At 34.8% G+C, this 13,440-nt stretch overlaps 1 long non-coding RNA gene across 1 annotated transcript; it reads right to left on the bottom strand.

The window, feature by feature from the left end:
• Positions 1-9,191: 9,191 nt before the first annotated feature.
• Positions 9,192-13,200, bottom strand: LOC145562425 (uncharacterized). Its single transcript, XR_014094381.1, has 3 exons — positions 12,896-13,200; positions 12,688-12,758; positions 9,192-9,470 (listed from the first exon to the last, which is right to left on the bottom strand). It is a non-coding gene; the product is annotated as an uncharacterized LOC145562425 (long non-coding RNA).
• Positions 13,201-13,440: the final 240 nt, after the last annotated feature.

Below are 13,440 nucleotides of genomic sequence, written 5' to 3'. Positions count from 1 at the left end.
TGCTTAAAGAGGTTCAAAAATGCAGAAACATTAAGAAAAGAACCATATACATAATCACCATAAATATGCCATTATGATTCAAGGTTAGAAAGACTTAAAATTTTTCGTCATAACGAAAAATCCCTCGAAAAGGCATTTCTGGTCAGATTTTGGCCTAAAACACAGCCTTAAAAGGTTAAAAACATTTCTAGAATGCCTTTTCCACCCAAAATTCACTATTTTTGGGCAAAAATCTGGGTTCGGGGCTATAATCAGCTTTAAAACAAGATTAAAATTAATAAAATCGAGCTACTAATCTAATTAGCAACATAAAACCAGAAAAATAAAGCCATAAATACCTTGAAAATTGTGATTATAAAAATAAATGAGCAAGGCTCCGATACCGCTGTTGGTTTTTGATGAGTCCGACTCATCGCGGAAAATAAAACCCGAGCCAAGATCAAACTCACAATTAATATAATCAAAAGACATAATTAACAAGAATTAAGGAGAGACGAAAATACCTTTAAAGCGTGTAATTATGAATTTAAAGGTTTTCTCAATGGAGATGCCTTTTCTAATTCTTACTCAAGTGAGTTTTCCCATACCCCAACTTGGGTATTTATAGGGAAACTCATGAGTGAAATCCTCTCTCCTATCAATGTTAGAGAATTGGTAAAATCAATATTCTTTCTTTATTTTTAAATCAAAAATAAAATTAAATATCCAACAACTAATTAATCAACAAGTGGCACATTTAGAGGAGGAGTTAGGTAAGGACCACAAGGAAGGGGGGGGGGACCAAACTTGATCCCCAAGCACTCCCCATAACCGTCCACCTACACCCACACCACCCCCAATCACTCGCTGCCAGGTGGAACCCACACTTGGGCACCAAGGCAGCTCGGGTGTGGGCCGCTGCCTCGGCCTAGCTAGTTGTTGGCCTTGGCGGGGCAGCATGGTGCGCAGCTGCTGCCTCGGCCCAGCAAGCCACGCACACAAGTGCGGGTTGCTGGCTGAGGCCTGTTGCTGTGCCAATGCTAGCATACGCAGCCCAGCAAGCTACGCTGCTAGCTAGCCGCGTTGTGCTTGGCGCGCCAGCAGCAACGCACTAGCACACTGCCCCGCACACAAGCGCAGAAGGCCATGCACGCACATGCGGGCTGCTGCTGCTATGTGCGTGGCTTGGTGCGTGCTAGGTATGTGCTCTAAGCACATTCTGCCCTTAGCACTCGGTTTGCTCGGGGCATTCCAATGCTAGTGATTTTACCGTCTCTCTTTAATTAATTCAGCTCGATTTCCGACGTCTAAATATTAATTACTCGAGCGACTTATTAATTCCTTCCGAATTAATTCGTCGTGTCGGATCATTTGTAGCTTGGGTGTGACCCGAAGAGTTCAGTTAAGATTAAGCTGTAATATTAATTACTCATTAATATTATTGATCGGAAGCGGCCTCCACCTAGGCATTCCGATCACTTGACCTCCCTGAATAATTAGCTTTCTAATAATTCTGAATCCTCTATCGGAATAATACACTTGTTCGAAGGATACCATTTCTATCATTTATATCACACCTAATACCCATATTTTCCCTTAGTATCCATCAATTTACCCACTCTTAATAATAAATTTGTATTTTACCCACGCATAGTTCCCAAAATAATAAATACATGTTGTCTTATAACATATGATAATCATGTTTTTTAATTTATAAAAATAGTTCTTACAAGTATTTGTTATCTTATAATTTAAATTAATACAAATAAATAAAATTGATATAGGCTTTCTCACTTTCTGTCACTCGTGGGGAGAAAAAAATTCTAAAATTATTCTTGTTATACCACACCTAATACCCATTTCCTTGGCCTTTAGTATTCATCAATATATTTACCCACCCAAAAATAATGAACATGTATTTTATCCACCAATAGGTATATTTTTTCACAAGAAGATATTGCGTGCGTACGAACGCACGGACTGTTTGGTGCGGGAGGTTTGATTGATACATTTTACTCGTTGGCTGATATGTTTCATGTGTTGGCTGATATGGTTTTTGTGTTGGCTAATATATTCCTTTTGTTAGCTGATATGTTTTTTTTTTTCTTTTTGTTAGCTGATATCACACATAATTTGGCTTATATGTTTCTTTAATTGGCTAATATATTTATTTTGTTAGCTGATACATATATTTTAATTGTTGGCTTATATATTTCATTTTGTTAGCTGATATGTTTATTTTAATTGTTGGCTTATATATTTCATTTTGTTAGCTAATATGTTTGTTTTGTTGGCTTACGTGTTGCTTTTGTTTGCTGATTTTATCCTTTTGTTGGCTGATATGCATCCTTTGTTGACCGATACGTTCCTTCTGTTGGCTGATAAGTACCTTTTGTTGGTCGATATATTCCTCTTGTTGGTTGATGTATTTCTCTTGTTGGATGGTATATATCTTTTGTTGGCTAATACGTTTTTATTAATGTGTGATATGTCACAAATGTTAACTGATATCAGACATTAATTGGCCAATATATTACTTTTATTAGCTTATATATAAAGTATATACAAGTATTTCTTTCTCTCTCCTCTTTCCCCCCTTCCTTTCTCTCTCCTATTCTAGCAGATCCTCACGCCATTTTCAATCCCACTCCATATCCTTCTCCTGATCCTCACGCCACCCATGCCACCCCTCACTCCATCTCCTTCTCCTTCAATCCTCAATTCCCTTTCCTCCTTGACAAATCAGTTCGGCCACCGACCACCGCCATGTCGTTTTGCCACCACCGTTCACCTAGCTCGCCGCACCCCACCAACCACGTCATCACCAGCGAAACCACCAACCACCGAACCCACCAGCTGCAAATCGCCAACCACCGGACCCACCATACACCACATCACCAACCACCGACGCCGTGCCATTAACAACTCCAACTGTAAGTTTTTTTTTTCGATTTAGGGTTATTTATTTATTTTAATTTGTGATTTGTTTTGATTTTGGGGATTATGATTTGAGGATTTTGGGTATGTTGATCTGGATTGTGGTTGATTGTGTTTGATTTTGCAGGTGGTGGAAGAATGGAGGCCTACCTCTACCGCTACATTCATCGTCGTCTCCTCTCGCACGAAACACCCTCACCCAATGGTTTGCATGTTTTTAAAAGCATAGTAACAGAAATTATCACATCATATTCATATATATACAACGAGCAACAACATCTAATTAAATATATGCACTAATAAATCAGTATTTATATGCTATGGAGTGTATATGAATAGAAGATAGTTATTAAGATAAAGGAAAAATATTAGTTACTTATAAAGTATACATATTTTATATAACTTATTTTGAAAATATGAACATTAACTTTTGTAATGAAATTTTGGTATCGGATTCCTAAATCTTCACAATTTAGAAACTCTATATTTTAATCTAAAATTACATTCGTAGAAAATACACAGCATTTAAATCAATTAACATAAATAAAAAATACATTAGAACATAATGTAAGAGGAAAATTCTTCATAAGTGAAAATAACAAAAGATTATAATTAAAATATTTCACTTATGATACTTAAAAATATGCTATATATACTTGTAATATCTATAAAATTATATGGTAGAAAATTATAAAGATAAAATATTTTATTATATTCTTTATATGTATGGAAGTTTCACGTGGAATATTCACATTAAAATCATGTATATGATATGATCCCATATAAATACTTTACTAGTATAATTCATTTGTTAATATAAAAAATTTAAATTTTAAAACTAAATAATAAAAAACTAAGATAGAGACACGTGTCAGCTATGGAGCTAGTGTACCCTATTTAAGTATAATATATAGATGGCTAGATATATAGATTATAGATTTTAAAAGATTAATTAACAATCAAAATAACTCTAATTCAAAGTTAATGTTTATTCTAACGTTTTTGACTAAATAAGGTTACGGAAATAACATTTTTAAAGTCGAAGGCTACTTGACGGAGGGAAATTCTACGTCGTTGAGTTCTAAAACTCCTCCGATCAAACAAAATTTATAACCAAACCTAAATCTAGTATAGGGGTAAGTCTAGGTCGAACCCACAGGAATGGAGGTATATGCTATGGTGTTAAGTCAAGCTATTCCAAAGTCTTAGGCAACAGTTTGGTCTAATTCAAAACAAATCAACACAACAAATACTAAGAATAGAAATCAATATCAAGATACTAGGGAATTAGGATCAACATTCATTCACGATAAACATGCTAATTTGACGGGAAGTTGATCAATCGAATAAAGCGAGGGAAAATGGTATTTGCTATCAAAATAACTTTAAAAGCTATTTCCTAGGGTCAAACTAGTGGTCTCTATGAATGACTATCAAAGGAAAATCACGAGACAAGCTCAATCGATAAGAGTAGCTTCCAAATCAATGTGTCGTATCAATGAAAACTACAATGTAATCTAGCTTGATAATCAAGGTTAGCTACTCCTCAACAAATCAAACACATGCACAAATTCCATCAACCAATTTAATCACAATATCAAATCAATCAAAATCCCTAAATTAGCAATAGTCTATCATTCATACATGCTTCAACCACATACCAAGAATAGGATCTACTCACTACACATTATAGAATTCAAAAGCAAAACTAAACTAATCATCAATTTCATTATCAACATTGTAATCAAAATATCAACAATCAATTCAACAATCAACTAGAAATTCAACAATATATCAAAGATCAAACACTAAAATTGCATTAAAGAGAAAGGAATTCTTACAAAACTTTGATCAATGTCAAAGAGAATGAAGATCAAAATGTAGCAATCATCAATTACCAAGTTTCTCTCTCTAAAATCTAAGAACAAAGTTTCCCAAATTCTTGAGCTTCTCTCTCTAAAAATCTATTCTATTCAATTTTTAATACAATTCTAGTTTCGTTCCCTTTCTAAAAAGAAGAAAATCTATATATAGTAAAACTAACAAAGGAGAAATTAGTTAGACGTCCAAAAAGAACCCGTAAAAGCGCGCCCTCTTCTCAATATGCATGGCCGCAGAGAAATGGGTACGGAACGGGGGAAACAGAGCTGCGCGGCCGTGCCCCTGCTCTGCGCGCTCAAGCCTAGGAGCAAGGCAGCTCCTCTCGTGCGTCCATCGATGCCTCTGTGCGCTCCACTTGATGAACATTGGGGGTGGCAGATTCCAAGGGCTCCCACGGTGGGTTCAACACCATTTTTGATGCCCACGCAGCTTGAGAGCGCGGCCTAGAAGGCTTGGACCTTGCACCCCTTAACACTTAAGCTTCATAGGGAGAGGCTAGCTTGCATCTTGAGCCTTACAAATCCCGAGAAAAATCCATGGAGATCCTTGGACATCACCTTTCTCCTGAAATCAAAGAAAAGGAAGCAAATAAAAGAGAAAAAGCAAGATAAACTAAGAAATGCAAGAAAACGGGAAAACAACTAAGGAAAGCACAAACTAGAGAAAAGACATAGAAAACTAAAGAAAAAGGGATAAAATGAGCTATAAAACAATTAAAAATCATCCCTAAAGAGGCTAAATGAGTGCCCTAAATGACACTCATCACTACCAAAGATAATTCAAATACAAAGTGGCTGCCAATGAAAATAAGCAAAAGTAGATGGCTACCAATGAGATTTTCTCAAAATTTAATTGTAATACCGCAAAATTTAAAAGTTTTATGTGGTGTTAAATAAAACTTTTAAATTTTGTTGTGCGTGTTTCGCAATTTACTGTGTGTAATTTGCAATTGAAGTTTAAATGAAAGTAATTTAAGCATTAGATTATTTAATTGGCTATATAAGAAGTGTTTGTCGTACTTTGGCATTTCTCATTAACAAGAATATATACACGAGAGTTTAGGGTTTAACCCAAGGCTATGAAAGTAATTATAAACTAATTACAACAATAATATTTACACATATTAACATAGTCTATCACACCCCCACAATCGAAGCGAAGGAAAGAGGACGTTTAGACTATCTTGAAAATCATCAAAGAGATCACGAGGGAGACCTTTCGTAAAAATATCCGCAATTTGATGATGAGATGGGACATGTAAGACGCACACCTCACCACGTCTCATATTTTCACGAACAAAATAAATGTCCATCTCAATTTGTTTAGTGCGTTGACGGTTTTTGGCCTCTTGTCCCGATAGAAAGTGCGATGATGTTATAAAAACCCGTTCTTCATGCTAGATCAAAGTTGAAGTGGTTTTGGACTCCGAAATGCATTATGAAGTAAGTTAAACCCGTATTTGAGACCAAATTATCTTAAAGCCTTGTCCGATTACTAATTAGGCCCAAATGCGTCAAATGTAATGATTGGATCAAACGCATGTTACATTGTTGAAATCGAGCCAACTAGAACATTTTACAACAAAATATCCATTCAAAGCTTACATAGCTAGATAGACCTTTAAAAGAGCTTTCCAACGATATATATTATAAGCCTAATTTTGAGTTAAAACGAAGAAGTTATCATCTAAATACTAAATCGGGCCCAAAAACCGACACCCTTTTACTGAAACGGCCATATCTTTTTATCTATAATAGATTTTAATCTAATTTTAATGGCATTGGAAAGTAAACATTAAGATCTTTCCAATGATATCTTATTTTCCTTAATCCAACTTTGCAATAAAAAGTTATGAAAGTTTTATATACACATCTTTGTATAAGGTAAACCGCACAACGCGCAACTCTCAAAGTTGCGTACGCCTGTCGCGTGCAAGTCATAGCATTGCGAGCGGCACTCAGCGCAACTCTGAGAGTTGCGTAGGCCACCTGACGACGCAGCTCTAAAACTCTAAACCTAGATTCCTACGCCTATAAATAGGGGTCTTTACTTAGACCTAAACACAATTGAAAAAAAATCACAAATTCAGCCCTAGAATTCTGAAAACCCTGATCTCTCAAATTCTATTACTATCATACTACTTTTCCCCTCTCTCCCCAATCACTCTTCAACCGTAATCTATTCCATTGAAGTCCTTGGAGGTACAAAGTAGGAAGAAAGTCCATAAACACATAAAACGGAGATTTAGCATACAAAGAAGAGCGGTTAGTTTTCTAAGCACTTAGAAAATTACTTTTCTTTCATTGTTCAAATAACTTTAATTGATTAAATAGTGTTGTTTGATCACCTTAAACAAACCATTAATTTATTAATTTCACATAGTATCTTACGTCAATTAAAGACTAGAATTGGAATAATTAATTGCTGCTTAATCACTTAAGTTAAGGCGAAAATTGTTTATTTCTTGTTCTTTTTACGAATTTGAATAACAAAAAATAATGATAATAATTGCAATGTAGTCTTTATGTGATTGACACATGTAAATAAAATCAACTAACTTATTTTTAGGTATCACTTTGAATATATTGTTTGGTGATGAAATTATGAAAAAAGAAGTGCTAGAAGAGGCCACACTTGGGCTAATATAGCATATTGCCGTTGAGATAGAAAATTACCATTTTTATTTCGGGTAACAATAATTCCCAAAAATAGTGCAAAGAACCCAAGTCTTTCATGGCGAATTCAGAGCTCATTTTGGACATAATCGTACGACGAAGTGACTTTGAAGATGTCATGAGGATGATATCATCCACATATAACAAAATGTATGCAATGTCACTTGTCAGACATGCTATGTTAAAAACCAATAGTGGCGACATAATCTACAAACCATTCGTACCAAGCTCGAGGTGTCTGTTTCAGACAATAAAGAGATTTTTGTAGGAGACAAACATGATCAGGTCTAGTCGGATCCTTGAAACCCAAAGGTTGGTTTATATAAATAGTTTTAGACAAATTATCATGCAAGAAAGCATTTTTGGCATCCTATTGATGAATTAGCCATGATTTGATAAAGCAATACAGAGAGTTACCCGTATAGTTGTCGGTTTGAAAACCAGACTAAAAGTTTCACCACAATCAATGCCTTCCTGTTGAGACCTGCCATCACCTACAAGACGAGCCTTATGCCGCTTAAAAGAACCATCGTCATTATTTTTTTATGCCGAAAACAAATGATCTAATGACATTGACATTAGATGGACGTGGAACCAAATCTCTAGTCCTATCTTTAATAAGAGCATCATATTCATCTTGCATATCATTTTTCCAATTCGTGTCATTAAGTGTAGAGAATGGATTTTTAGGGATAGGTGAAATAGTCATAACACTTAAGGCATTTTGCTGATACTTCTTAATAGGCTTGACAATCCCATGCTGACCACATGTAGTCATATGGTGGGGTTGAGATGGCTGGGCATTGATTCTGTGGATGTTGGGCTGTGAGGAACAAGTTGTGGATGGCCCGGACAGCATATGAGGCAGAGGTAAGGTGTTGGGCTCTAGGTTGGCGGCAGGGAAAGAAGGAGAGAATTAGGTGTGGGATGCAATTATTGGGGTAGGTAATAGATGTTGCGCCAAGGGAGTATGAGGGGCATTCGATTAGGCTTGGGTCGTGGGAGAGTGAGTTGTAGGGGAGGTGGGCTTAGACGGTTCACCAGAATTATTTACAAGGTCATGTATTAAGTGCAGCCTAAGGGGAGAGATATTATCATCAAGTAAGGCAATGTAGGCATCTAGTTTTGAAGAGTGAAGAGTGGAGAAAGGGAAAGTAGTTTCATCAAATCAAACATGCCTAGAAATGATGATTTTTTGACTCGATAAATAATAGCCCTTGTACCCTCTATGATTGGATGGATAACCGAGGAAGACACGGGGAGTCGATTGAGCTTGGTGTTTATTGATTTGTGTTGAATTGTGTAAGTGATGTGTGTCGAATTGTGTAAGTGATGTGTGTCCAGATACAAGAAATTTGCTTTTTGGCAACGAAAGAAGTTTGTTGCCAAAAATATCATCAGCAACGACTATGTGTTTTTGGCAACGACTTTCGCTTGTTATGGGAGGTGCTGTTACTAAAGGTATTCGCAAGGAGTTTGTTTCATTGTTAAATATTATTCTTTGGCCACAACATGTTTGTTGCCAAAAAGTTATCGTTGGCAAAACTCAATGTATGTCTTCTACGTGAATCTAATTTTTCACAACAACAGTTGTTGCCAAAATTTTAATTATTTTGCAATAAAATATGTTGTTGCTAAAGATATTATGTATTCTAGTGAAATACTATATCATTGCAAAATGAATATTATTCCAAAATAAATAATGAAATCTATAAGAAATTTTAGCAATAACAAAATTTATTATTAAAATTATATTATATATCTAACAAATGCTATTATAAAATAAAGCACCAATATATGTATCATTGTATTTACATTGTCCAATAAAAACTAAATTTAAGAGAACTACAACATTTCGAATAGATTAGCTAAAAGAAAAGGACTTCAAGATACACTTATCATCAATATACAAATATTCTATCCTTTTGATTAGATTCAATTCAATTCACACTTAATTTCTCATTCTTGATCATATTGTATCATCGAACACCCTCCATCCTGAAAAAAAAGTAAATATATATATATATATATATATATATATATATATATATATATATATATATATATATATATATATATATATATAACTATTAGAAAAATGAAGAAAAATTTACTACAAGCTTGATATGTTAGTAGATAAATCTTGTAACACTGTAAAAAAAAATTTTAAAAAAATAAATAAATACATTAAACTCTTTTTTTTTTTTTTTAATTACCATAATCCAACCGTCCACGTTGCTACTAGTAGTCTCTAGAATCAACGTATTACCCTTATAATATTCCAACCGTCCACGTTTATCTTAATTCAACCATCCATGTTGCTACAAGTAGTCTCTAGAAGCAACTCTGTAAAAAGCCACGTGTTAATAGTGGTCTCTAGAAACTTAATTCTCACCGTTGATTTCAATGGTGAGGATTAACCCTGATGGATATCTCCTTATATATACCCCCATCCTTTTCGTACGGAAATAAGGGTTCACACTTACTTCACCGTATTCTTACCGTTATTCTCTCATTCTCACTTAAACGTTCTCACCGATGGATGATGATGGGGCATTCGAGTATTTATCGGTATCGTCTTCGCACAAGGATCATTAATGGCCGCAATTACTTATATATCATAGAATTAACTTATGAACTTCCGCTTCCACTTCTTTCTCTCATTTTCATTATTTATAACTACTTAGTTTGATTATATCAGTACAAGAAGCTAACAACAATTTAATGTCTATTAACTGGCAGCATTCAAGTTACATAAAAAAAAAAAGGAAATGAGAAAATAAGAGCTTAGAAAACTTATAAACATGAATGATGAAATATAGAAGACACTAGAAATACTACCAAACATATATCGATCCTTGTGACATGCTCCTTGCGATAACATACTAGAATGAAAGGAAGTAAAGAATACCTTATAATTAACGCCCCTACATATGCTCATAGAGTCACAATCCTGATGAGTTCCACAATGGCCAAAATCACACAAGATCCTACTACCTAGTAACAACACCACAAGGAGCTACTAGATAAACCCCTTCTACACCACTGTAATACACTTACACGCCTAGCTAACAACTACTAGTTACGCGTTGTTGCAATCGGAAAAATTGTCAAAAATAATACAAAATTTAAGCAATCCGCCAAAAACAAGTCAAACTTTTAATTATTTTTTAATAATACAAACTTTGAGGGTATCTGCTTTAAACAAGTTAAAATCGATTAGTTTCCTCATGAACAGGTTATATGGAACACGTACATTGTATTATTTTTTTAAAACTATTAAACAACTTTATAAGATAAATAAAAAAATTAACCGGCTAAATAAGTTGTAGGTAAAATAACTTGTTTAAAGCGGATATCCCTAAAAGTTTGTATTATTTTCAAATAATTAAAAGATTGACTTGTTTTTAGCGGACTGCTCAAAGTTTGTATTATTTTTGACAATTTTTCCGTTGCAATTTAGCTAACAACTACTAAATACACGATGCTGCGATGCATACCTTAATAATGCAACTACCGCAAATTACCTAACCATAGTCCAACTTATAATCAAATAGACCACCCACACAACAACAAAACTGCACACAAAACACAAATCAAACGGCCTAACAAGCCACTCAAATACTATCCTTTATTTACAAATCTGTAGAGTATATATATGCCTCACTGTAAGTAATGTTTATTCAATTAACTTTTGAGTAGTATTAAATTGAAGACAATAATTATTCAATAGCACTTCCTAGTACTTATCTATGATATCTTATGGAGTTTTTATTTAAATTACAAAAATACTTTAAGTATAGGAGTATACAAAGGTACAAAATCAAAGGAGAACAAGATAAGTGTTAAGCATCAATCACCAAGTATCCCTGCAAATCTTTTAATTTTGTTATAGCCAACTTCAAATTGATGAACAAATTAAGCCGCACAAGAAAGGAAAATTGGAAAATAATCCCATCTTTACATTTTCTGCTCAAAACAATCTCACCTTTTTGAATTCCCAAAATAATCCCACCTTTGACCCTCATCTGCTCAAAATGAGCCTTTTAACCTACAACTTATTTAACAGGTTAATTATATATATATATATATATATATATATATATATATATATATATATATATATATATATATATATATATATATATTACTTATTTTATTATTATTTTTTTCAATCTATCATCTCCCACCTTAGCTACCTACCATAACCACCATCACCCTTCTATGAGCACCACCACACCACAACCTAACACCACAACCTTCTTTCACTCTCCTAACCTCAACCACCCAACCACAACTAACCACGACCCCAAAACCACTAATCTTACCCCCAGCACCACTAACCACGACCACCACTAACCACTAACCTCCCCCTACCAAAGACGCCGACTGCTTAGAACCCGCCAGAACCCCCTAACCTCCCCCCTACCAAAGTTGTCGACAGCCCAAAACCTGCCGAAACCCTCTGATCTCCCCCCTACCAAAACCGTCGATAGCCCATAACCTGTCGAAACCCTCTGATCTCCTCCCTACCAAAGCTGCCGATAGCCTAAAACCCGCCGGAACCCTCTGATCTCCCCCCTATCAAAGTCGTTGATAGCCTAGAACCCGCTGGAACACTCTGATCTCCCCCCTACCAAAGCCGCCGACAGCTCAAACCCCTTGGCCTTCCCCTCTAACCCTTACCTTCACCTGAACCCACCCAAACTCGCACCTTAAAATCGAAACCAAAAACAAATCAGGGCTGGGGTGTTTTAGAGTTTAGCGCGTTACTGGCGGTCGGTTACGACGACTAAATTGATTTTCGGCAGTCAACAAAGGGGAATGGGGTGTTGACAACGAAGTTTGAGTTGCCGTCGGTGTAGATTAGTGTTATGGAAAAATTGTACCAATCAGAAGGTGACACGTGGCAAGTCACCTTTTAAAACAAGTTCTTAATTTCACAAACCGGTAAAAAAACTTGTTTTGAGAATATGGGAGTTAAAGGTGAGATTGTTTTGGGAATTTGAAAAGGTAGGATTGTTTTGAGCAAAAAAAAGTAAAGGTGGGATTATTAGTTTCTAATAAAATTCCAACATTTCCATATTTTTATTTTTGAAAAGATGGAAGATTTAGGCCTATAAATCTAAAATCCATAGCGTAAGATAAAACATTATGAAAATCAAACATAATAAAAGATAGCACAATAATTGGATTTTTTATTACAAAGATGTACCTTTCTCGGAAGATTTACTAGATTTTGCTGCAACTTTAGCCACTGATATCCTACCATTAAAAAAAAAGAAACTACAAGAAACAAATTCATAAGTACGAAGATAATTTTAATTCGTTAGCTTAGTTATAACAACACTCAAATTAATACAATTAATCCTAATACCAAAATTCAAAAAAAAAATAAAAAAATTAAATAAACCCAAATTTACCTGAGAGTGAGTGGGTATCCAAGTGAAGACAAAGGCGAAATCTACCTTTGGAGTGGACTTGGAGAATATGAGAAATCTGCTATGAAAAAAGAAATTCACATAAATGAGATCGAAATGCATGCTTAGCCTTACAAAAAAAAAAATATAATTCCTTGAATTTGTAAAGATAGAGGGAGTATGGAGATGAGTTGTTGGAAAGAGAAAGTGAAGGTCGATAAGCAAGGGAATTTTGAGATGAGAGAGAGGCGGAAGATCTAGACCTAGATCTGAAAATTAGAATCCTCTAGAAGACAAGAATCATAGCCGTGTTACCAAACATAATATTATTTTTACCAACAAAAATCTTGTGTTAAAAAATAACTCTACTTTTTGGCAAACCCCTCCTCTTGAAATATGTGGAGGGAAAGTGAAAATTGTTTTATGGCAACAATTTATAGCAACGACCTAATTTTTTCCTGTTACTGAAGATAATTTTTTGCAACAAAAAATATGTTGTTGCGAAAACTCATAGCCAAAAAATCGATCCATAGCCACGAATTGGAATC

This window comes from Chenopodium album, chromosome 10, assembly GCF_948465745.1.
Source record: "Chenopodium album chromosome 10, dcCheAlbu1.1, whole genome shotgun sequence".
Lineage (NCBI taxonomy): Eukaryota > Viridiplantae > Streptophyta > Magnoliopsida > Caryophyllales > Amaranthaceae > Chenopodium > Chenopodium album.
This window is presented reverse-complemented; position numbering and strand designations above follow the sequence as displayed.